Here is a 24918-nt window from a genome sequence, read left to right on the forward strand (position 1 = left end):
CTCGGCGGAAAGATGAATTGGAAGGGGCGGGCGCTGTGAGGCGCGTCCCCCCGAGGTCCCGTCCCTCAGAGCGGGAGGTGCAGGGCGGGGAGCGCGCCCCACCCAGCGGTCACCCGCGGAATTGGGCTCTTAAAGGGGAAGCGACCCCGGACAGCCGTGAGGGAGAGCGGCAACAGGCCCTGCCCCCACCCCAGTGGGGGTCGGTGTGTGAAAGGGTGGGCGTGCAAGTCCCGCTGTGCGCCACACAGGATGGCCAGTGTCTCCCATTCCATCTTCTACAGTCCCATCTTGTCTCATTCCATTCTCTACAGTCCCATCCCATTTCATTATTCCATTCAATGCCACACAGGATGGCCAGTGTCTCCCATTCCATCTTCTACAGTCCCATCTTGTCTCATTCCATTCTCTACAGTCCCATCCCATTTCATTATTCCATTCAATACCACCCAGTCCTCTCCCATCACATCCTCTACATTCCTATTCCATCCCATTCCATTCCATCCAATCTCATTCCATTCAATTCCTTTCTATCCTGTTCTTTACAGTCTCATCCCATTCCATCTTCGGCACTCTCATTCCATTCCATCCCATTCCATCCCACAGTCCTGTCTAACTCCGTTCCACTCCATTCCATTTTGTTCTATTCCTTCCATTACATTCCATCTTATCCATTAATTACAGTTCCATCCCATCCTCTATACTACCATCCCATTCCCTTCCATTCCATTCCATTCCATTCCATTCCATTCCATTCCATTCCATTCCATTCCATTTCCTACAGCCTTGTCCCATTCCATTCCATTCCATTCCATTCCATTCCATTCCATTCCATTCCATCGACCTCTACAGTCCTGTCCCATCCCATTGCACTCTGCCTGCTCCATCCTGCCTCATGTACTTCCATCCCATTCCACTATGCATCCCATTATTCCCCATCCCATCCTCTGATCCACCTCAATCCTTTCTGTCCCCACTCTGTCCCATCTCCATCACACTGTGACTCCCATCCCAGTGTCAGGCCTGAGCCTAGGATCCCAACCAGAGTTGCATACACACAGAGAGCCCTACAGGGATCCCAAATTCCCACTCCCACCTTTCATGTAGGTGATGGTGCCAGCTCCCCTGCATGCAGTCCTGGCTCCCAGCATGTGGGTACCAGAATCCCCTTGCTTTCCCCATGCCTGGAGCTGGCACACCCCTGCAGTGATGGATATAGGACATGCAAAATCCCCTAAATCCCTGATGTGGGGGCATTTTGATGCTCCCAGTCCCCAGAATGGTATGGATCTACTGGATACAGGGTGCCAGCTGGATGCATCCCCTCCAAGCTGCCTAGTCTCTGTGGGCTGCTTGGCACCATCTGCAGGCAGCACCACTCCACTCTGCCCCAGAAACCTGCCCCAGAAACACCTGCAGCCCCAGCCTCACACCACTGAAACTCAAACACGGAGCTGATATTGTCCTCCCTGCAAAGCTGCTACTGGGAAATGCTTGCATCTGCACCATCCCATTCAGAAACTTCTCTTGTTCTGGGACACAGAGGTCTGAGTTAACCAGGCACAGGACTTCCGAGAGGAGCACAAATTGCTTATTCACATCTGAGTAACTTAAAAATGGCTGAAGCCATTTGGCTTCAACTTTCCTCAAGAATTCCCCTTGGAGCCAAGCCACGCCTGATACATTTCAGCCCATGAGGAATTTACTTCAGAAAAAGATGAAAAACTGTAACAGGGATTTGGGGGCCTGGGCTGAGGGAGGATGCTCTTTGAACCCCTTGCATGGGGTGGTTGGCAGTGCCCTATAAGGAAGCTGTCTCCTGGCGCTCTTCATCCCCACTCCTAAACCCTCTCCCATCCCACCTACATCCACCGCCCCGCACTCTGGCAAGCTGTAGGATGCAGTTAAACACTTCAGCACTTAAAATTTCAGGTGCTAATTGCTTAGTAATGAAAACTTTAATCACAGGGCAATTAAAACCTTAAGTAGCTGTGGGAGATCCATTCCATGTCAACAAAGAGGAGTGCACTCGCTCCCCAACACCCAGCTCTGTGCTCCCACCCCATATCCAGCACCCCAAGGTGCCACCACCCCATACCAAGCAGGGGATGGATGAGGAACTGTCACCTCCCGCCACAAAATCTTAATATCCAGCTAATTTTGGAGCAAGTGCCGTATATGAAAGGGTTTTGTTATTTTAAATCTCCTCCTTTCCAAATTCCCAGGATTAAAATTCTCCGCATTTATTTTAACCGCATAACATTTGCAGACAAATCACTTCTCTCCCAGCGCAAAGTTTGAGGCAGGCTCAGGGTATAAAGCCCGGCCGCAATCTGCGGGGTGGAATTGCTCTCTGTTTGCTGGCACCTGCTCACAGCCACGTTTTCTGCATGGGGAAAAGGCCGATCCATGCTGTGCTGGTGCCCCAGGGTGGGAACCTCGAGGGGAGGAGGTTAAGTTAAGGTGTTGCCCCCACAGCCCCTTGAGACCCCGATCCTGCTCCCACCCCACCTGGAGCATCCCTCACCCAAAGCCGGCTCAGGATGCTGTGCCTCCCGTCTCCATGGCAACCCCCATCCTTGCCGGGTTGCCATGGCTCCCCGGCCCCCAGCCGCAGCGCATCCTCAGCGCAGGGAGGACCCGACATTTGGGGTCCCCAAGGGGATACCACCACCGAGGGATGAGCTGCAGGGCTGGGAGCTGAGGGGTGAGCTGGGGACAGGCTGAGGGCATGCTGGTGTATTGCTGACACCTCGGGAGGAAGGGGCTTTGTGACCACGTGAGTGCTTGGGGGGCTGGCGGGGTTGGGGTCCCCGAGGAGCATCAGAGTGGTGGCATCACACTCTGGTCACCTTCACACTTTTCCAACTTCTCTCCTTCCTCAAAGGTCTTCTCTACTCAGTGCAGGGTCCCCATGGGCAAGTGACAAGGCCCTCGGGTGTGGGTGCACGCTGGCAATATGCATAGAGCATGGACGGCCACTGCCTTGTGTGCTGCTGTCCCCAGCCCAGCGTCCTTTTGAAATACTGTCCACCCCACAAAGTCACAGTGTGGGGAAATCTCAGCGCGGCACTGCACCGGGGTTAGGGCTGCATTTGTCATCAGCGCGAGAATCCAAAGGGCTGCGGGCGAGTGGCACTAAATAAACACAGCAACCGTGAGAAAAAGGCAGCCAGGAATAAATAGTTGAACCAAATAATAAGGCAAAGGAATAAACAAAGCTGAGACGTGCCCGGGCACGGCAAGAGCCTCCGACTTCGCACTTCCAAGCTGGGCTCTGGCCCAGCCCCGGCGCCCCGCGGGCGATGGAGACCGTCCCGCTGGCAGCACATGGATGGGCGCACCCCTGGCTGCAGGGATCTCCCTCCCACCGCATCCCCGTGGGAGTGGGTCCAGCATCCCTCACCGTGGCCCTTCCCCTGCTGCCCGGGGTCAGGGCAGCTGCAGGGAACAAAGGGACACGGGTTAAAGCAGGCAGTTATTTTAAGAGCTGCACTGGTGCTAATGGGAAAAAAAATAGAAAGGAAAGCAGAATGAGCGGCACAAGAGCATTCTCCCCAGACACACTCTCTCAGCAGTGCCCTAGTGCAGTCAGGCAGTTGGGGGAAAAAAATTCGGATAAAAGGAAAATAATGCAAACTGAACCTGGCGCATTGGTCCTCCATACACCGGGAGCAGTACTACGGATCCTCAGTTACTGGGCAGGACTCTTTCGCAACAGGCTGTTGGGATGGGATTGGTGCATAGAGCCCCAAAACAATGCCCTGAAGGTGAACACTGGGCTGGAGGGGACAGCATGCAGATATGCAGCACTCACTTGGGATATTTGGGGCAGGACCCCACGGTGCAGCAGGTGCCCTGTATCCCTTCCAGCCTCCAGCAGAGCATTCAGGAGGGGAGGTCAACCATGTTCTCCTTTCTCCACCCCTCCCTTTCTAAGATGAAGAATTTAATTTTAGTTTTTACAACTCCTTGTAGGTGGATAAATCCCTTCCTGGCGAGTCCGAGCCCTGGAAAATCTTGTGAATCTAACGCTGGCCCTTCTGGCAGTTACCGGAGCAATTCCTGTTTCTCTCCAGCCGCACTCTGTAAAGTTTTATAGTTTCCTGGTTGGGGCTGCGAGGCCCCAGCCGTGCCGAGGAGGGTGGCGGGGGGAACGCAGGAAGCAAGGGGCCAGGTGGGGCAGCCCTGCTGTGCTCAGCCGTGAGCACCATGTCCCCACGTCCCCTGCTCCAGTGGCAATGGGGCTGTGCCACCCACCATCCCAGCTGTGGAGATGCCACAAAGCCAGCAGCCTCCCAGTCACTAGGTTTTCCATTCTGGCCTTGCCTGTGTAGGTGCTGCTGATGGAATATGGCACCCACCTGTTGGGTTTGGGTTAGGGACAGTGGGGAGCTGCTTTGTGCATCGCTGCGATTAAAAAACCCAGTGGATTTTAGGTGGTGTTGGGTGAGCGGTGCAAAAAATGAATGAATGAATAAATGACATTAGCTCTATTCATGCCTATGGTCTGCCTCTGAGCGCTGAAGTCACCACGCTCAGCTCTGGGTGATGTGTCTCCAAAAGGAATGTGAGTACGACGTGGGGACACAGCTGCTGCCACACAGGGAACCGCCTCCTCGTTGTCCCACAGCAGCACCATAGGATGTCCCCATCCTTCCAGCATCACAGCAGCGGGGACACTGTGGGTCATCAGGACCTGGCTCACCCCTTGCGCCCTACCCACAGCAGGCAGGGGTGTGGGTGTGTGTGGGGGCCATAAACTCTGCATTACCGCTAATTAAGCACTTGGCTGTCACTGAGGCTTCCCCGCACGCCCGCTGCTCTGACACTTTTACTATTTGGGGAAATGGCGTCCCAGGCCTTTGATGAACTCGCTGTGAAGTTGAAAGGAGTTTGTGGCGCGGTGCCAGGGCCCTTAGCAATTGTCTGTGGGACGTGGATGGGAAATGGCCCATTTATTAAAAAAGCGATAAATCAGATCTGGGAAGTGGGAAAAGCTGACCCATGGCTGTAAGGCAGCACGGCCTGGTCCCACACCCACGGGCACCCCTTCCCAACAGGCAGCCTGCATGTGCCCACTCCGTAGGAGCCAGCACCTCCATCCCAGCCCCTATAGCCCCCACACATGGCACAGGCAGTGCGGTGCCCCTGCTCTGTGCCATCTCCACCGTTCCGCAGAATCCTCTGAGCACTGTGCCTTAGTTCTTCCTGACGCTATTTGTGTGTGTTTGTGTGTGCATACATAGATATGTATTCATTTTATCCTCCCCGCATTGTGTTCCTCATCAATTATTCACATCTCATGAAATAGGAATGAAAACAGATTGCATGATGCTGGCCGCAGCCTTGTGGGAGGGAGATCAGCCCAAGGATTTCCCACCACAACCCTTGGGCTTGGAGTGAGACGTGTCACATTGAGCATGGCATCCAGGGCCGCACTGTGGGACAGGACCCTGACCTGAGGCCTGAGCCCCCCAGGAGGACAGGGCTGGGCCAGGACCTACTGGTGGCTCTCAGCCTCTCCCTGCCATGTGCCCACCTTCCCCACTCCACATGCTGCGGTGCTGCACCGATTTGAGCAATGCCACAGCCCCACTGCTTTGTTCCCAACTCAGCCCACAGTAATCTTCCCTTTGCTCTTTTGACCATTCGCATACATTGAATAAGAGCACTTAATTGAGCTGTCTGCACTGACACGCTGGGCTTGTACTGAGTGCCTATAATTAATTTAGGACAATATCTGTGAATTATGTTGATTAGTCCAAGATGTATCATCTCACACAGGCCATGGTGAATGCCATATACCTCCGTGCAATCCATCCCCACAACAGCAAGGTCCTCCAGCCTTCCCCATCCCAAATATGTCACAGTTTTGCTAACATGCTACCTTCTCCACATCATTAATGAGCATAATGAACCACACTGATGCCAAACCCAGACACGAATGGGCGGACCAAGGCAGTCTGCATGCAGACATTTGGGTGCACAGTCACATCTCCATGTCCTTAATACCATTTTTTATGGGATCTTCCTACAGCCTAGGGAATGCTTGCTTGGTGGATCTGCCTCAGCCCCACACTGAGCACATCCCAGCAGCCTCTGCTCCATCCCTGGGATCCTGTTTGGGACAGCCCCAGCGGCATGGGAGAGATGTTTAGGCTACAGCCGTGCTCTTCAGCCGTAGGAATTTAACCTCGCTGGTTCTGATTATGGCACAAGAAGTTCAGTTTCCAGCCCAGACCACTGTTTTCGCCTACTTAAGAGTGCTTGCATTCACCTCTGACCCCCCGGTGAGGTTTATGGCTGCATTGGCTGTCTCATAAACTCCCAGGGCTGGGCCCAACACATAAAACCTACAGATGCCCTCAGCCTCTGTGTGCTCCCCAAGGTCCCCCAGGGCCACCCAGTGTCACCCTCTCCACTGCAGGGCCTCCCCTGGGGCACCTGGGGCACCTGGGGCAGTGCCACGTGGTGGCAAGGGGCTGATCCTGACGCAAAGCTGAGGTGACCATGGGGGATAAAGTGTCCCTAAACACCTGTGTGGGACCGGGATGACATTTCCTAAGGCAAATTTCATTCAGAAAAAGTTAGTTCAATGTCATTCCCTGCTCCCCATTGCAGCCATGGAAAAGGTTTCTACTGGGAATGCTGCAGTCTTCCTTTCAACCCCTAGTAGAAATCGAAGGGGCAAGCAAGAACCTTCCCAATTTAGATGTCCTTCACCAAGCCCTACACTGCTGGGGGTAATGGAGAGGAGCAGCCCCATGAGCCACCTGGCACTCTGTCCCTGTTGCCTGGGGACAAGGACAGCAGTGCCAAGGAATGGCATGTTGCCCTACATCACCTGCATCCTCCAGCAGAGCTGAAAATCACTGTGCACAGCCAGAATCCAAGCCACCCCTCCTTTCTTGCTGCCCCCCATCGATACTATGGGCATGGGATGCTCTGGGGACACGGGTGGCCCTAGGGACACTGACACTCGGACTTCAAACAAAGCAGACTGCCTGTGAGCTGCTGGCGCCGTCCCCTGATGCACTCCTGGGTCTGAGGAGGGCTGCGAATGCTCTCCTCTCTATTTACATTACCAGGAATGCACAGAGAAAGGGGTGGGGGCTGTGGGAGGGGGGTATCGGCTGATTGTTCCCAGGATCCCCCTGTCAGAAAGCCTCCCCCCTCCCTTAGTGTCTCTTGATATATGGCTTGCATTAGGGGATGAAAGTGAGGCATAGCTTGGGGTTTTGGCACGACAAACCCCATTAAACTCTCTCTGGGAAAATGAGTCCAAAAAGTGTTTCGGGGGGTTGAGTCACTAAGGGATCTGTGAGCAGTATTTATACACATGGGGCCCAAGACCCAGCTGGGGGAGGGCATGAGGACAGCACCCCTGGACCCTGCCGTGGCCCTTAATGCTGGGCACAGCCCCCCATCCTGCTTGGAGACTGACCCCAAATGCCTTCCACCACGTGGGTATTTAGGACAGGGGGTTCCCAGCTGGTCAGAACCCTGGGCCAGAGCATCCCATGGCAGATGGCACAGAGGCACTGTGTGCGACATTCAAGACACCACTGTGTGGACGAGCCCTGGTCCCACGCTCTGCCATCTCTTATGACCGAGGCATTTGGGGCACACCACCTGGTGCCCAGTGACACGGCACAGTGACATGGCACAGTCCTGGAAGGGTGGGGGCCATCAGCCCTGGAAGATGTCCAGCACTCTTTTAATTAACCTGAATGAATCAGAGCTGAAGTTTTCAAGCCAAGCTGAAGTCTCCCTGTTAGGAGAAACCCACAGTACCTGGCAGTAATTTAATAACTCCTATTCCGAGCTCTTTAATGGCAGTGCCATGGAATGGCTCCAAGCCCTCCGGTCACCCTGCAATCAAGTTACCTTTACTGCTTCGTGGCAGTAGGAACAGAGGTGCAGTGTGAATGCCTCACCCTGATCCTGTGGTGGTGCTCCACATCCCGTGCTGCACATCTCCCCTCTTTGCGGGAGGCTCTCCCCAAACGCAGAGCTCTGTGCGCTCACTGCCACACTAATACCTTCTTTGCTATTTTTAGTCCAGCAGCCCTGTGCTGTTGGTTGCAGTGTATTTTCTTTCTTTCTTTCTTTCTCTTCCTTTCTTTCTTTTTCCCCCAGTAAATTCCAAATCTTTTTCCTTCTTTTTGCCTTCTATTCCGGGATTCTGCCTGCACCATTCCTCTTTGATCTGTGACGATGCCAAGAGTGTTTTGAAACTCTAAGTATAGCACATCCCTTGAATTTCTCTTATCTAGCAAAGCAGCAATATCCTCAAAGAGCTGCGATGCGCTGCCTGTGCACCTGACACTGCGCTGTGCCCAGCCTGGTCTGGGCACCTCCATACCCTACTCTCTGCCGCCAGCACTGAGATGCTGCTGTCCATCTCATTTTTCACACAGGACCAAAATCCCCCCCTCTTTTTTTCCTTTTCCCCAAAGTTGTTTGAGTGCAGCCTCGAAATCTGCAGCCCTGAAATGATGGCACGTAGAAATAATAGTATTTAGGACTCCAAAATAAGTGATTTTCCAACACGGGCAGGTAAGCAGAAGGCTGCATTCCATCGCTTGCAGCTCACAAGGGCAAAGATCTGAAGGCTGCTCTTCCATTTGTCCCCAAAACGTCTAGCGCTCTGCACACAAATACCGTAACAAATTAATGTCAGATGCTTCCCTCGGTATAATTAGACGGGATTTAGAGTGGCAGAGCCAGCAAATTGCTACGATTTACATCAAGCCTCTACCCAGCATCCTGCACCGACCACTGGGTCGTCGCCACTAACAACTAATTAATTTCTTGGAGGCTGCCCTGGACTCAGTCCTTGGGGAGGACCTTATTGCTCCTGGGTGGCAATGGGGCACTTGGCACTGCTTGGCCCTAAATTTTGTTCCCGAAGGTGCAGGGAGTGTTCTGGGGTGGGGGCTGTGCCAGCTCTTTGGGGTAACCATGGGGCCACAGGCTGTGTCATGTTGGGTAGCACATACGGTGCTTCCCTTCTCAAACACACAGTGTGAATTAAAGACAAAAGGAAAAAAGCCCTCATTTTCAGGTTCTTCTTAAAGGGTAAACCCATCCAGGCTATCTAAGCTGTCACAGTGCCGGGCAATGTGGGTCTGCTGCAAAATGGAACCAATACACGGCCCTGCATCTCAGGAAATGTCCCATCCAACCAACCGTGTGTTTTTCCCACAAACTCCCCTCAAGCTGTAAAGCACATCTGGAGGATTTTAGGCAGAAAGGGATTTTCCCATAAAGTTGGAGGGGAGGGCAGCAAAGGAGAGGGGCTGCCTGCATTTGGAAAAGCACAGGGACACTGTTGCAGGGTGATGCTGAATGGTGCAGCCTTGCAGCAAGAATGAATGAGGAACAATGTGTTGAGTAAGAGCAATCCAGGCACAGTGCCTCCCCAGGGGTGGGCAGGTAATTGAGGGGAACCAAGCTTTAGTGACTGTTTTAGTGATATCGCTCAGTCTGCCTAATCCCTTGCCTCCAGAGAGGGCCATCACCGTGGAGCCAGCCAGGAAGGGAGGATGGAGAAGGATGGCACAGCCCAGATGGAGGAGAACAGATGGCAGGAGAGCCTGGACAGCCATTTCTTGATGGTTCACCATAGCAAGAGCAGTGCTCAAGGTCACCTGGTTATCACTGGTAGAGAATGGGCCCAAGTTCGGTCCAGTGGAGCATCCTTCCCCTTCCTCTGCAGCATTCTTCCTTGCCATCAAGCCAATAGGAGCAGGAGGCACCAAATGAGGCTTTAGGGCAACAAATTCAATAAGGAAGCTTAAAAAATGCTTAAAGAATGGTAAGTATCTTGGGTTTTGGGTCTGCAGGCTGCTCTTCCAGGCAGACGGGATTCCCTATACCTCTGCCCCAGCTATGCTAAGGTTCAGCGCCTGCTCTTCCAGCTGATTTAAAGCAACGCTCAGGTTTATAGAGAATTAGTGAGATGAAGGAACATTATTTTTCTTTATTAGGTTAAAGGGTAAGTAAATACAATCAATCTCTCCATGTATCACACGGTGTCGGCAGCTTCCCACCTCGGCCAGAAAATTGCAGGCTCCTGAGTGGATTGGGGAATGACATTCATAACTGCAAAAAACACAAACCTACACATGTGTATTTTAAAGGAAATAATGAAGTGTCACTGCATCACATCACCAATTGGTAAATTCTGAGCCCACTGAACTGACAACCAAACCTATGCTGTGGGGAGGAAGCTGCCCCCTAGGAGGGCAGGACCTCCTCCTCCTGATTTTGGACATCGCAACCCCAGTGCCCTTCAAACAACCCCACAGCCACGGCAGCAGGGTGTGAGCTCACAGCACCCTCGCACTGCTCCTGTGCAATGATGTCTCTTCCCTCCAAATTGTGAATGAACCAACTTTCCCCCAGAATAAATAACCATTGCATGAAAGTTATTTTAGGGCCGGTCTCCGCCAGTGGAGTTTCCGCGCCTGCCGAGGCCCATCACATTGTTTTCTGCTGCTTTCCTTGGCACGGCCCCAGCGCCAGGGTTCAGAAGTAATTGCTATAAAAGTCACATTGCTTTGAAGGGGGAGGCAGGGCTGGGGAGGAGCCGGGCTGTCAGAAGGGCTGAGGACAGTCCCAGTGGCAACAGTGTTCCTATGGTGTAGAGATAAGGGCAGATACTATAGGGATGCCCCATAGGGTACCACTGGGATATCCCACAGATACTGTAGGGGTGATCCAGAGATACCATGGGGATATCCCACTGGTACAACCAAGATGCTCCACAGGTACTGCAAAGCCCTTGCAGGCTCTATTACACCCGGGATGGAGAGGAGAAAAGAAGAAATGAGAGTCACAGCAATCAGATTATGAGCAGAGTAGTATTACACGCAGAAGAGCCCGCGGGGAATGGGCTTCCAGGGCTATTTTTGCCCAGCAAAAGTTGCAATTAATTTGCAAAGGAAGTGGCTTAGCATTAGGAAACCCTGCGGGCAGACCCTGCACCCGGGGACGAACATCGCATTATTTTCTCATTTAAAACCAATCGTGGCCAGGAGGGGAAGGTCTGGGGCTGCTCCCCCCGGGCTGGCGCTAACGGGGAGCGGGGGGGCAGGCGCGTTTGGAGGGAGAGGGAGCAGAAATTAACCTTGGAAAGCGTTCAAATTAGGCAGTGTAATAAGAGAACCACTTCTCTGGGTAAATTTGTTAGGATTAGGGCTCACTGAGCTGTTGAGGAGAATTCAGCGTGGCTCGGAGCCAGCGCGAAATGAAGCTCCTGGCTGGGGCGGCTGCGGGAAAGTCCGGGCTAATGGGCTTTGGTTCAAACTCTGATAGGAAAAAAATCCAGGAACAAAGACACTAATTCTTCCCAAAGCCCCCAAAATCTCAGTTTATACATTTCTGTTTATATTCGTTCATAATAGATATACACAGCTGTTCTTATCATTCATATTCAAATTCCGAGCGCATCTTTAGCATTTATTACTCCTGCCTCAAAATGATTTAAAAAAATGGCAGACAAAACCCAACCTGCCTCAGAGTGTGACATCGCTGTGTCCTGGTCTTCCTATCAGGACTTATCCTCGGGGGCTGAAGAGGACCCATTGCCATAGCTGCACTCCCCAGCAGCTCAGTGGGGTTGGGGGCTTTGAGGAAAGCACTCAGAACACCTGTGGGAAAACCACACATCGTTATCCCCTTTGCATCTTTAAACACTTACCTCTCGATCCCCCAAAGTTGCTCTTAAGGACAAATCTTGCACTGTTGGGCAAAGCTCATTAGCAAAATGGGGGTGAGCAGCAGGGACACGGGCACTGCAAACACGTCAGGTGTTGTCATCAAGTTTCAGAGTTAATCCCAACTGGAGCTGTAAATCCCAGGATGAGGCACCAGGGAGGACCAGAAAGCTCTATGCCCCTGTTCTGCTGGGCTGATGGGGGTGTGCTGTCACCTCTTCCCCACCAGAGGAGGATGAGGAAGGTGTCTTCAGGCAGCCTTCCTCCAGCAGTGCGTACTTAGTGCTGCAGGGAATCGGGATGGGACCAGGCAACATGTGAACTCTCGGCTTGAAATTAGCTAATAGCTCCAGATGATGCCAACAGACTGCAGGGTAGGGGAGGAATGATTTATGGGGGAAGATTAAGTGGAATTAGTAGGGCCGCCTTGCATCTTAGGAGCTTCTCAGCCCCCAAAATGGGATGGTTTTCTGCAGGCACAGAGGGTGCAAGGTCAACAGCATTGTACCATGGCTCTTCCGTATCCCAGCTGTGTGTGTGGCAGTGCTCACTGACCTCACCACGTGTAACGAGTTGCTGTGGTCTCAGGCAGGAGAGATTTTCATTGCGCTATGGGGAAGCACTCATGGTTCCCTGTTCCAGGAGCCCTGGATGTAATAAAAAGGCCTCCTCAGGCTTCAAAGCGGGAGGATTTTCATTGCTTCCTGGGCTGAGAACAAAGCACCATTGAGCGTGGCCAACGGTTGTCTCTGCCCTGCGATGTGCATCAGCCACCACACCCTGGGGGCTCTGCAGTGGTGTGTGCAGGGGGAGATGGGGTCACCCGGAGCTGGGGCACTTCAGGATGGGTTTGCCAGCCCTGATCACCCAGCTGGGACCTGGGAAGGTGAGCAGCTCTGTAGGTCGCTCTCTGCCTGATCCTGGTTGGGTGCCACTGCTCAGCCTGGGGGATGGTGTCACCTCCAGGCGATACCTGCAGACAAAGGGCTGCTGAAGCAGTGAGTAATGCAATTTTCAGCAGGGATTGTGTGCATGACTGTGTAAATAACACAGTCAGAGATACCATGAAACCAGCTGTTTTCACGTCAAAATGGAAATTTAATAGAGTAACAAGCAGGGCTTGCTGGGGATGCACCAGCAGCAGCTCAGCACTGAGGCACAAGCTTCTGTCCCCATTGCACCCAAAGCTCAGTGCTCACCTGGAGCCACGGAGGGGCTTCAGCCCCAGCCTCACCTGCCCCCTGCCCTGCAGTACACCAGGGATGGACAAGTAGATGGGGACACATCAGCAAAACAGAAGTCCCTTGTCACATCTGTGGGTACAGAGCTCCTATAAGGTCAGGCACAGGGGCTGCTCCCACTGCCCTGGAGGAAAGCAAAGAGCAGGGTTGAGACCCATGTTCCCAGCCCCTCTGCCCCCCATGCTGTCACCCCACAGTCATTTCCAGGTAACAGGAGGCCTTCACATTGTATGAAGCCTGAGGCAGGAAAGTTGACATGGAAAGGGAAAAAAAAAAGGAAAATAAAAGAAAGTATATCAAAGGAAATGATCTGCACAGCTCACTGCCAAACCTGCCCGGCAGTGCTTCCGTTTCCGACCCCTTCCAGGTGGCAATGGTGCAGTTTTGTGCACAGGAAGCTGCCGCTGCACTGCTCAGGAGCCAGAGCTTTTTTTCTGGAGATGATGATCACCTGCTCCAGCCCCACTATCTCCCCCCTTGCGCAGCTTCAGTGCAATGTGCTCCAGGCACCTGGCTGAGGCCAAAACCTCAGAGAGAGCAGTGCTGATTTGCAGTGCACAGAGGAGATCTGTGTCTGGAGCGAAGCAGAGGAGTAAGGCATGGTAAACCTGGCTATCTGCTCATGAGCACAGCAATGGGTATCTGTTACACCAAACCAAGTGCTACTGACCCAGTGCTGCCATGTCCCCATGTGCATGGAAGCTGTCTGGGAGCACAGAGCCAAAATTCCTATTAAAGGTCAGGAAGCCCCGTTCCCATCTCCCACTTTCCTGTAGGCTTTGCAGGTTGCTAGTGTGAAGGAAACCCTGGCCCTGCAGAATGACAGAGGAGGTCCTGGGATTATGGCTCATCTGTAAAATCTCCACTCCATTCTCCTCCCTGTGTTCTCACACCAAGTTTACAACCTCCATCTCCAAACCATCTCTGGGCTCATATTGGCTGGAGTCCAGGCTGTATGGGGCAGGGAAAGCCCCAGTGGCCTTCAGGGCCCCCACACTGCTCACCCTGGGTCTTGCGTCCTCTGCATGGCTGCAATGACCAATTTGGGGCAGGATGCTGCAGCACTGCTTTCCTGTTGCCTCCAACAGTGACCTGACAATTCCCCTTGCACAGCAACATGAGGAGCTTCTCCACCTCTACAATGTTTCCAAACCCCAAATAACTCTTAAACCCTGCTGCTGTAGGGTTTAATCCAGCCTGCCCAGCTCACAGCATCCCCAGCGCTTCCAGCCACCTGGTATCCAGCTGTCTCCATCTCAGTGAAGACATGATGTTCTGAGATAGGTTTGCCTCTCCAGGGGGCTTTCCTTCGTGTTCCCCCCTGAGCAGCCCAACGGAAGCAACATGCAGGGACTGGTGGGGATGCGTGGCCATACCTCGGCACGCAGCACACCGCCGTGCCTGCAGGAAACATATGTCACTGTTTAAACAGATTGTGAAAACTTCAATCGCTTCCTTATGGCACACCAGCAGCTCTGGCCCCGCACCTCTCCTCTCCTGCACCGGTGCGGGATGTTGGTGTCCTGAGGAGAAAGGATGGCCCCAGCAGGAGCTGGGAAAAGTCATCTGGGAGGAGTGCCCTCAAAGCCTTTTGGGGCCAGGACCATCCTCCCCTTGTCTCCTGCTCCCAACTCCCATCCCCAAAATTTACCAACACTTGAAAATATTTGATGCTTCCCTGTAAAAACACACACGTTAAAAACCCGTTGGAGCCTGAATTATGTTTTTAAGATGTTGCTCAATTTGTAAGCATCATAAAAATCTGAAATAAGTTATCTTGGAAATAACCACAGGGAAATTACAGACCTGAGCCCTGCATCTACAGCTTGCCCTGCATCTAACCCAGCCAGCAACCCATGGGGCTTTTGGGGACAGTATTTTGGCCATTGAATGGGCCATAACCTCAGGCAGCTTTATAGTCATCATTACGCATCCCAGCGGGTTCCCAGCCCAGAAAGGTGTTAACGAAGGCCGACCCAGCCGGCTTTGGTGGAGCCGCTGGCAAGGAATCAGAGAGCCCAGGTCTGTTCTGTTGCCAGGTTATCAGTGGATCCATCAAGTGGTGCCTGCGAGACGCCAAATCTCTCAGCTCCCCCATATGGATGCCATCCACGCTGAGCCATTTCCTGCCTAATCGCTGTCAGCCCCTTACCTCCCTCCCTGCTCTTCGTAGAGTAACTCCACAAATGTTTTACCACAGGTAAAAATGCACCAAGCACACACTACATGTCACAAAGCCTCCCAAGGATTGGGCACCATCCAGGCAACAAATAGGACACGCGGGATGGTGACCTCGAGATCCTTCACACCCTGCATCTCTGACCCTGCACACTGCCCTGGGGGTGAGGGAGGTCTCATTGGCACCCACACAAGGGGGACAGGACCCAAACAACCCTCCTAGCCAAGGTGTGCCTTATTTATCCTGGTGCATGCAGAAAGGAGGTTACCTTGTGAAGGTTTCTGTGTCTGATAGCCTGGGATTGTTTTGGCTTTCATGTGGTCTCTAATGAAAGGGAGTCTGGAACAGATGCAGATTTGAAAGAAAAGAGGAGGAGGAGGAAATTTCTTAGCATAGGGTTTCGGTTCCCCTGTCTATAAACAGTGCTGACAGCGAGAGGCGGCAGTGATAAACGCTGAGATAAGATCCCAGCTAGACAGGTAATTCGGTGCCAGAACTCTGCCTGGAAGTCGCCAGCAAGGCTCCAACCTGGGCAGGGCACGGTGCAGAGCTCTCCGGGGTGCTGGGGCCGGGGACCCCACGATGGAGATGGGGACCCCAATGGGAGACAGTGCCTTGGGGCTCATTGCCCTGCCTGGGCTCCTCGAGTGCCTGCTGCTTCCTCCATATCCTAAAACCCATTTTGCTTCCTCTTCTGATGAGCTGTCACATTTTCTTAGAGTTAAATGTCTTCACAAGTGCTCGCTGGTTGGGGAAACACTTCCTTCTCTTTAAAGATTCATAGGTATTGGTGTTGGAGATAACGCAGCATTTTCCCCCTTTTTTTTTTGTGGTCAGAAGTCACCACGTGGTGGGATTGTTTCTGATAACAATAAATAGTGCCATGGCCCCAGGATCATTCCATCAGCAGTGCAATTTCCCCAGGCTGCGGCAAGGGGAGAGTAAATCCCAGTGCCTCGAAGAAGGAGCATGAACGGCTCGACGCAGGAGTGATGCATATAAATTGTGCAGAACTTTATAAGGGCCGCAGAAATACAGCATAAACCTTACACAACCATGAGCATGATTCACAGGCAGGGAGCAGCATCCATCACCCGGCGGGTGGAGCAGGTTCTGCACAGCATGGCTGTGTTCGGATCTTATCGCGTGGCGTGACGTGACCTGCCCATACTACACCAGGCTATAGGAGCACTGAGGATGCTTTCCAACTGGCTGCAGCTCTCAGGGACAGCAGAGAGCCCCATTGTTTCCAGGTGATAACAACGAAGTGTTTCTACAAAAGAAAATGCCAAAAAAAGAGTAAAAATGGCAGCAGGCTGCCCAGCACAAAGCTGCCGGAGTTCAAAGGGAAACACCCAAAGCTCCGGCAGCTCTCGACCTGGTTGCTAACAAAGAGCTGGCGATGGAAATTGCTTTCACTCTAGCAGATGCGTGGACGTGGCTCTTTTTGAGGCTGCCAGGATGGGATCGGCAGTTGGAGATGAAGGTTTTTGTGAGAAGCTGGATTCTAAAACGCGTAAATTAACCGAGATGTGCCCCAGTTCCTGAAAGGAGCTACATGCCTCTGATCTACCAGGATGCTTTCTCCCATCGTCTGAACAGTGAAGTGAGGGGAACTACTTGACATAATATGTTTGGGGTTTCAAAGCCCTTTGACAAGGTCCCTTATGAGAGGCTATTAAGGAAATTAAACATTTGTAGAGCAAATGGAGAAAAGTAACTCGAAGGGTTGGAGACAAAGAGAGAAAACAACTTGTGTTAATAACGACCGCCTTCCAGAGGGCTGCGGTACTAAAGGGAGCCTTCCCGAGTTTTTGTGCTCAAACCACTGGTTAAAGGGATGCATTAATGATTTGGAAAAGGAGAATGAAAAATGTCATGAGAAAATCTGGCAGAGGACCCAAATTACATGGAGGATTCAGAACAAGAGAAGACTACAGGGAACTTCAAAAGGACCGAGGAGAGCTTGATGAATGGGCCAGTCAATGGCAGATGAAATCCAAAGTAGACAAATGCAGAGCCATGCACGCTGCGAGGAACAATCCCAACTAATTCAAACAAAATGTGAAAACGCATAAGGAGCAGGATAGATAAGCAGTGGGAATGCTGCAGAGCCAATACCTCAACTGACATCCTGCCACCACCAACATTGCGCCCAGCCCAGCTCCTGAGCCTCTGCTTGTATGGCACTGCACTGAGCCCTGCTGTGCCCAGCAGGAACATGGGGAAAGGACCCAGCATGGGAAGCAATGAAGACTGAGAAAGTCCCCAAGACCAAGCATCTTCTCCATTGGAACTGCAGAGCAAAACCCTGATTTGAGGTCTGAGATCACCCTCAGAGGGAAGTTTGTAAGAAGAAGCCTAGGCAGGCATTTACCCAGCCTAACACGGCTCAGACAGCTGTATCCCACATCTCCCTCTGGGGATTCACCATCCCCAGGCTGCTGGCTGGGAAGCCCCAGGCAGTGCCAACCCCAACGGGACACACCGGTTCGTGCTGTGGGTCGCCTCCTCTGGGAGGCGATGAGCGGAGGGATGGCCGCTCATAGATGGACTGCTTTGCTCCCCAGATCCTTGCACAAGGTGGAGAGAGCTGGGCTGCACTCTGTCAGCGTTAACAGATGCTTTGGAAACTATCAGCATCCTCAGTGCCTTCCTGGAGGATGCAGATATCGGGGGCAGTGGTGTGCAGGGGGTGCCCTGAGGCAGATGCGAGCAGCCCCATGGGGTTCTTTTGGCTTTGATTCTTGAAAGAATTGAGATACAAAGGGGAAGTCTCTGCTACAGACAGGGGACAGAGGCCATAATGCCAAACCAAGCATGGCACAGCCAGGAGACAAAGGTAGCAGTGCCGAGGAGGCAGAACTTGGGAAAGGTCCCATTGGTGCCACAGGAACATAAGCAGAGTTACCTAAAGAGCCCAGCTGGGCTCCCCCTGGCCACTCCTGGCTCTGCTGTTTCCCACTTTTCCACATACAAATCCAATATTTATTTCCAACAAGTGGCTGGCGGGGGGTAGAGGAAGGAAAGACACTTATTGAATAATTGCGCAACCCTCAAGAAAAGCCATAAATTACCCTGCTCTACCTGTCACTATAATTTCCAGCCAAAGTCCTAATGAATCTTTCCCAACAATAGTGTAAGGACAGGTCTGAAAATGTATTGAACCAGCTAAGCACTTGGGTAAGCAAAGCAGAGGCATTAATAACAGCCACAAGACACCACACACCGCAATGGGGACCGAGCATCCCAGGCCACCTCTGCTCAGAGTGGAGCTGCTGGGGAGGTCATTGCCCTGCTGTTATCCGAAGCCTTAACTGTTCCAAATTTCTCAGTAATTATAGGGAGGAAAACCCAGCAGCAGAAAGCCATTGCTAATGGAAACTGCGGAGGTACTGCTCTGTATGGGCAGAAAGAGAGGCAACAGCTTTGCTGGAGGCTCTCCCATAGTTTCGGTCCATAAAGCAAGAGCAGGAGAGGTTTGTTGAGAAGTGAACCACGTCTCACCTCCAAGTTTCAGTCCAGCATGGAGTAGATAAAAGCACAGGCAATTTTTCACAATAACAAAACACTGTACAAAAAGAACTTCTGCAGACTGCTCCTCCAAGAGGCGTTTCTGTTCCCACTTCAAATGCATTTTTTTCCTTTTTCCCCTCAAATACCTCCATCAGAAGGTCAGACACCACCTAGGAGGTGGCAGTGGGATGTTCAAGTCCCAGATCTAGCTGGGTTTCCTGTGGATTGTGCTCTACACCAAGACCTTTCTCCTACACCTTTCCCCCAAGCAATCACAGAACTTCAGTAAATGATAACATCTTTACCTAACCCTGACTTTATGCAAGATTTGGGAGCCCCAAAGTTGCACTCAGTAGGGTACAGGCATGACCCTGAAGGTGCTCAATAGGCTGCTCCAGATCAGGCCCACAGCCCTCAACACACCACATGTTTTCACTCCTTATTTCACTCTGTGCTTCAGATGTTGTTCCCCCCGTGAGGATTTACTGCTGCACCATCTGCACTCAGCCCTCTGCTACATATCGCGAGATGCTATCTACAAACAGGCAGAGAGGCTCTCACTGGGTCTTACAGGGCTCCCACTACCCCAACATCCGAGCACTCCACAAACATTAATGGATTTAAGCCCACAAACGCTGGTCGAGGCAGGAAAGAACTATTTCTCCTGCTTACAGAGGGTGAACATGGGGCAGCAGTTAAGTGGTTTGTCTAAATTCACAGCACGTTCTGTAGCATAGCACGCATGGGGAGGTGGGTTTCCACCTCCTGGATTAGCGTCCTAATGCTGAACACTCCGTGCCTTCCCAGTTCCCACAAGCTGCCTTCTTATGAGGAGATCCCAGAGGCTGTGCTCACTCAGTGCCACCAGCTGGACCATCCCCATCAGCAGCATCACACCACCCCGGAACCAGAAAATTAACGCTTCACCCAGGCTTGGTGTGACAGTTCCATTTGGTTTGACAAACTAAACGTTTGACTGCGCAAATGTTAAAGTATTTCCATCAGAAACAGCAGAGCCTGATATTTCTTTTTTGTTGTTGTTGCCGCCATTCAGTGAACATCTTCTATATTTCAACTTAGTCTTGATTTCAGAGAGACAGCACACTGCAATTTTTGATTGGTGTGAATAATTATGTGTTTTTAACCAATTTGGGAGCTGGTCCTGCTGGCAGGTGGCAACCCCACACAGCCCTCCCACGAACCCTCTCATCCATGTTGCTTCCCAAGGCCATATACACCACATGGTGCCAGAGCTCAGCACCACGCTTGGCCCATGGGGTCACGCTGGACTGTACCACCTCCCACACACCAGTGAGAGAAGTGGATGACAATGACAACAGCACGTAGCACGTGGAAATCTATAGTCAGCCGCATTTTGATACAGTCCCCAAAGTACCTAATTATGCAGCTCAGATTTCTCCCTGCTCCTCACTCCAGTGATAGCTCACCCTGAATCTTTATCAGACCTCCAGGCTGTGCAGACATAAAGGAGACATTCGCTTCTCCCATTTTCCCAACAGGACACGAGAGCAGGGGCAGAAAGTAATGTCAGGGGCAAGGTGCAACACCTTCATCCATGTCTGGCCCTGGTGGGTGGGTAGAGGGGGAACAAGGAGCTGTAATAGCACAGGAACATGCTCTGAGGGGGTCCTAGAGGGATTTGGGAAAGGAAGAGCTTGCTTGAAAATTGCAGCAGAGCAAGAGCTAATTGCCAAGGTGAACAGGCTCCAACAAGTGAAGGGTGAGCACTTTATGGATGAGGTGTTGACTGAGATGTGAATGTTACCCCTGCAGCCCATATAGGCTGATGCAGAGAGGGGCTGAGCGTTTGGGGTAGGAGCATGCACCCCACGGAGCATCACAAGCGTGTGAGCAGATGCAAGGGAACCACAAGCACCAGTGGTTTCCCCACAGCGAGTCCAGGATGTGTGATGGAGCAGTAGCTCCACATGGAATCACTTGTGTAGGAAAAGGCAACTAAGATCCTCCAGTCCAACCACTGACCTATCACCACCATGCTCTCCAAATCCCTGATGGAGAGCCCCAGCAAGGAGCCCTGCCCTGTGCCAAGGGCAGCCACAGCTCAACCTGTTGGCCCCTACCACTCACATTGCCTTGCCCACAGTATGTCCAAATCCTTGAGGTGCTGGTTGTGGTTAGGAACTGGTCACATACCCAGAGGGGCAGCCAAAGGCTGCTCTGAGGCAGCAGGCACAGGTGGATATCTGTTTGGAAAACCAAGGCCAGCTGCGAGGAAATAAATAAAAGCAGCCAGCTCTGAAACTCAGCCAGCCCAGGGACACATTAACCGCACAGCCAGGAGAGTTGTGAAGTGGCTGTGCAGATCGGACAGCTTAGGAGATGGATGAACGCCGCGGCTGGGAGAATTTGTCAGTGTTTAATTTAAATGAGGATGGACGTGGAGGCACTCCAGCTTCGTCAGTAACATCTGGGACCGTACCCATCATGGAGCTGAGGATGGCAGAGCCCGCTGCTCCCTGAGGGCACATCCCCCAGTGGGGCAGGCATGGCTCATGGAAGAGAGGGAGAAAAACTTCTAACAATTATTATTTGCAAACATATCATTCAGCCAGCCCCGTTTCTAGGTTACACAGCTGACAATTTCGTAATGCAGAAAGGAAAAGATCAAAACCAGCCGACATGTCAAGCAACATAAGACACAGAAGACAAAACACAGGAAAAAAAGGCTGTTTTTCAAAGGCGAAGGAGAAGGAAGACATTACACCGTGGGGCGCCCTGAGATCTCCACCAGACCCAGAGCTGTTTCCCTCTCTGCTGGGTACAGTGACAGAGATTTAGAAGGGATTTGGAACGCTGTTCTAGTGGCCAAGTGAGCGTCTGCTGTGCGGGGCAATAGCGGGAGGAGTGGGGGCAATAAACCCCAAAACACAAAGATTAAATTGGCATTTTTTAGCATAGGTTGCAAGGAGAGCCCCAACAGACTGCCAGGACCAATGGCAGCTGAAGGGTAGGAATGGAGCGTTGATAAAACATTTTGGGGAATACGTATGGCTTATAGGCATGAGGGAAAAGAAATGCTAGTGAGACAGAAGGATGATAATAAATGAGAAAGGGGCTGGGAGGGATGAAGAGCTCTGGAATGGCTGTTGCTGAATTGCTTTTTTAAATTGCTCTTTAAGGCGATAACTAAAGAGAAGAGGCATGGTCAATTAGGAAGTAATGAAGACCTTGTAAATACACTTACTGATAAAAAGCACGTAGGGGAGCGCTCGGCAAACCCAGCGCACGCAAAGCAGCCGGGCAGAGCGGCATACGCTGCGGGTTATTAAGGGAATTCACTAACGAACTTGTGAGACACCACCACTTAAAAACTCACCACCAACAGAATGAAATCGCAGTCGGATTGATTCAGCGCTGGCAGAACAAATCAACAGGGGGCTCAGGGGGCTGCAAGAGAGGAAATAAATACAAAGCAAAATTAACATGACGTGTGGTAACCAGGAAATTCTTCTCCTCCATCAGGCAAAGAATGGCACAAGATTTGGAGATTAAGGGAAAGGTGGAACAACTGGCACAGGTCAGCCAAAGAGGTGGGGATGCCCCGTCCCTGGAGAAGCTCAAGGTCAGTTTGGACAGGGCTCTGAGCAGCTGATGGAGCTATAGGTGTCCCTGTTCATTGCAGGGTGGTTGGACCAGATGTCCTTTAATGGGCCCTTCCAACTCAAACAGCCCCACGGATGGCTGCTATCTGGAAGAGCTGTCAGAGCTCTGCAGCTGGGCACCACTGCTTCTCATCCATCCAATGGAAACTGACATTGTGTGAACCTTCCCAAATAAACCCAAACTATTTTAATTTTTAAATCCAAACAACTCCAATTATACCCTTTTGCCCACGCAGAGCTGGGGATGCTCTCCTCTGCTCCCTCAGCAGGGCAGTGCCGGGGGCTGAGAGCACAAACCCCAGAGAGGGGGATGAGGGTTTAAATACAGAGAGCCATCATGCTTCATTTTACGCTGTACCACAGAAATCAGGCCATGCAAAGAAATCAGCATCCACCAGGTGATCACCTCCCCTCAGCAGAGATTTGTTACCAGCCTCTTTGGCTTCATGCAGAGCAGCCCCTGCTCAGACACACACTGCGCATCCATTTAGGGTAGGATTTTGCTTTAAGGATGAGCAGCAACCGAGCTGATGGTTACAGAAATAGAGGGGGAGAGAAAAAAGCCAGTTGAAGAAACATTTCCTAAAGAGTCTCAATTAACTAATTAACTGAGTGTCTTCTTATACCAGCCCTTCCCTCGCAACTTCAGAGCCACCCATTTGCAGAGGGTACACGCACTAACTCTTAACGTATCATAGTGGTAATTATATACCTACAGCTGCTGTCAGTGGATTGCCCTCCAATAAGCAGCCCTCCTCCTTTCCTCCGGGGCTGTCAGTGCTGCTTTCTCACTGTTCAGAATCACATTACCTACAGTGAGGCTTGGGAAGGGAAGGCAGAGCAAGCACAGGGCCCATCCACAATCCCCTTTCCTTTGCTACCTGTTGCTTGGTTTCTCCTTCTGCCTTTTTTATAGGCTCACCTTTCCCAGCCCACCTGCTCTGATGGGGACCAGCTGTCCCACATGTGCTGGGATGCTAAACCGGGTCCAACCACCTTTTCACTCTTCCCACCCTAACCCAGCAGCACCTGGCTCAGCTCCCTGCTGGGCACACCTGGGATATATTCTCCTTGCTCCCACCTCCAGCTATAGGCATTGCAGTTATCCAGCACTGCTCCCTCCTAGGATTCATGGCCACGGGATGTGCTCCTGCACCCAAAATGCCCTCACAGAAATCTCAGTTGCTGGTTTAAATTCCCAGCCCCTTATCGTATTACAAAGTAACTACGGTGCTCCTGCGCTCCTCTAAGCTTAAACACCTTTTATTCTCATTAAAGGGGTCCGTGCCTCTCTCCCGCTTCTCTATCTCCCAGTTAAAAGCTAATTAATGACTGTTGACTTTCCTAGCAGATGTTCTCGCTTCAGCGCCGGTAGGAACTGCTGTGATTTGTGACCCGTGGGGTTGGGATGGGGCGGAGGAGGGAGCCGTGCCCAGCCGGTCCTGCACCGCACCGGAGAGAACGCGGCTGCTTGTGAGAGCGGCACTGCTTGTTTTTCTTGGAAAGAAGCAAAATCCTCAGATAGGGGTAAAATCCTGATTCCACAGAAAATTAAGCAGTGTGGATTTCAGTCGGGTCTGGTCAGAGGTTTATTTCCCCCCGTACAAGAAACCTCTCATAAATCACTGCTCTCTCCAAGGGTTTTTCAAAGCGGTGATGCAAAACAGAACTGCACTGTCCACAGAAGGCTCGCTGGCCCTGAAGTGTGCTGGGGAAGTGGGAAGAGGCAGGCAGCCATCTCCATAGCCCAACCTCCCTGTGCTGCCTCTGCTGCCCCTGCTGCCCCTGCTGCATGGCATATGCCAGCAAAGGATAAGAGGGGGAGGAGGAAGGGTGCTGTGGAAGACAGGTGACAGTGAGAGGTTGGCACGCTGTGCTCCCGATGGCAGTGAGCTGTATGCTCACTGATTGAGTGCCATCTCCACGGCACTACCAGGCGGCAAATGTTGGGTACAGGCATCCTAGTGGGCATGAGTGTGCTGGTGGGTGTGGGCATCCCAATGGGTATGGGTGGCCTGGTGGCCATGGGTAACCCAATGGCTTTGGTTATCTCAATGGGTATAGGTATCCTGGTGGACATGGGCATCCTAATGGGTGCAGGTGGTCTGGTGGCCAAAGGAATCCTGATGGCCATGAGCATCCCAATGAGTACGGGCATCCTGGTGGACACAAACAGCTCCTGGGTGGGGCTGATGTCTCCACTGCTGCCTTCGCTCCACCAGAACCATGATGAAGTGCCCTGGGGACACAGAGGTACAAAGTCCCTGCCAACGGGACGTGTGTTGAAGGTAGTTGTACAAAAATGCCTCCAAAATCACTACCAAGTAGCGACGCTCCCGGCCTAACAGCCATGCAAATCCCTCTGATGATTACAGTGACTTCCTAATATCGACAGAAACCTCTGTGCTAATGAAATGCACTGAAGTTAAGCAGCCGTGGAAATGCTGATGTAAAGGAGAAAGGGCACTAATGGAAACTCAAATCCCCTGAACTAAAGGGCTGTGCTGGGAGGGCAGGAACGGGTCTCCCTGTGCCCCCATCCCAAGCTGCTGGTGGGACCTTCCCAGCTTTCCACCAGGGAAGAAATGGGTTTTTGGCCTTTGATTCCAGTGCTG

At 52.1% G+C, this 24918-nt stretch overlaps 1 long non-coding RNA gene across 2 annotated transcripts; it reads right to left on the minus strand.

Annotated features, from left to right (window-relative positions):
* Positions 1–10003: 10003 nt before the first annotated feature.
* Positions 10004–23180, minus strand: LOC104912675. Of its 2 annotated transcripts, none has more exons than XR_004160965.1 (4): positions 23020–23180; positions 22018–22088; positions 11518–11657; positions 10004–10107 (listed from the first exon to the last, which is right to left on the minus strand). It is a non-coding gene; the product is annotated as an uncharacterized LOC104912675 (long non-coding RNA). The 2 variants fall into 2 exon arrangements; XR_794798.2 differs by having other exon boundaries at positions 23016–23180.
* Positions 23181–24918: the final 1738 nt, after the last annotated feature.

The sequence above is a fragment of the Meleagris gallopavo genome, chromosome 11 (assembly GCF_000146605.3).
Source record: "Meleagris gallopavo isolate NT-WF06-2002-E0010 breed Aviagen turkey brand Nicholas breeding stock chromosome 11, Turkey_5.1, whole genome shotgun sequence".
Taxonomy (NCBI): domain Eukaryota; kingdom Metazoa; phylum Chordata; class Aves; order Galliformes; family Phasianidae; genus Meleagris; species Meleagris gallopavo.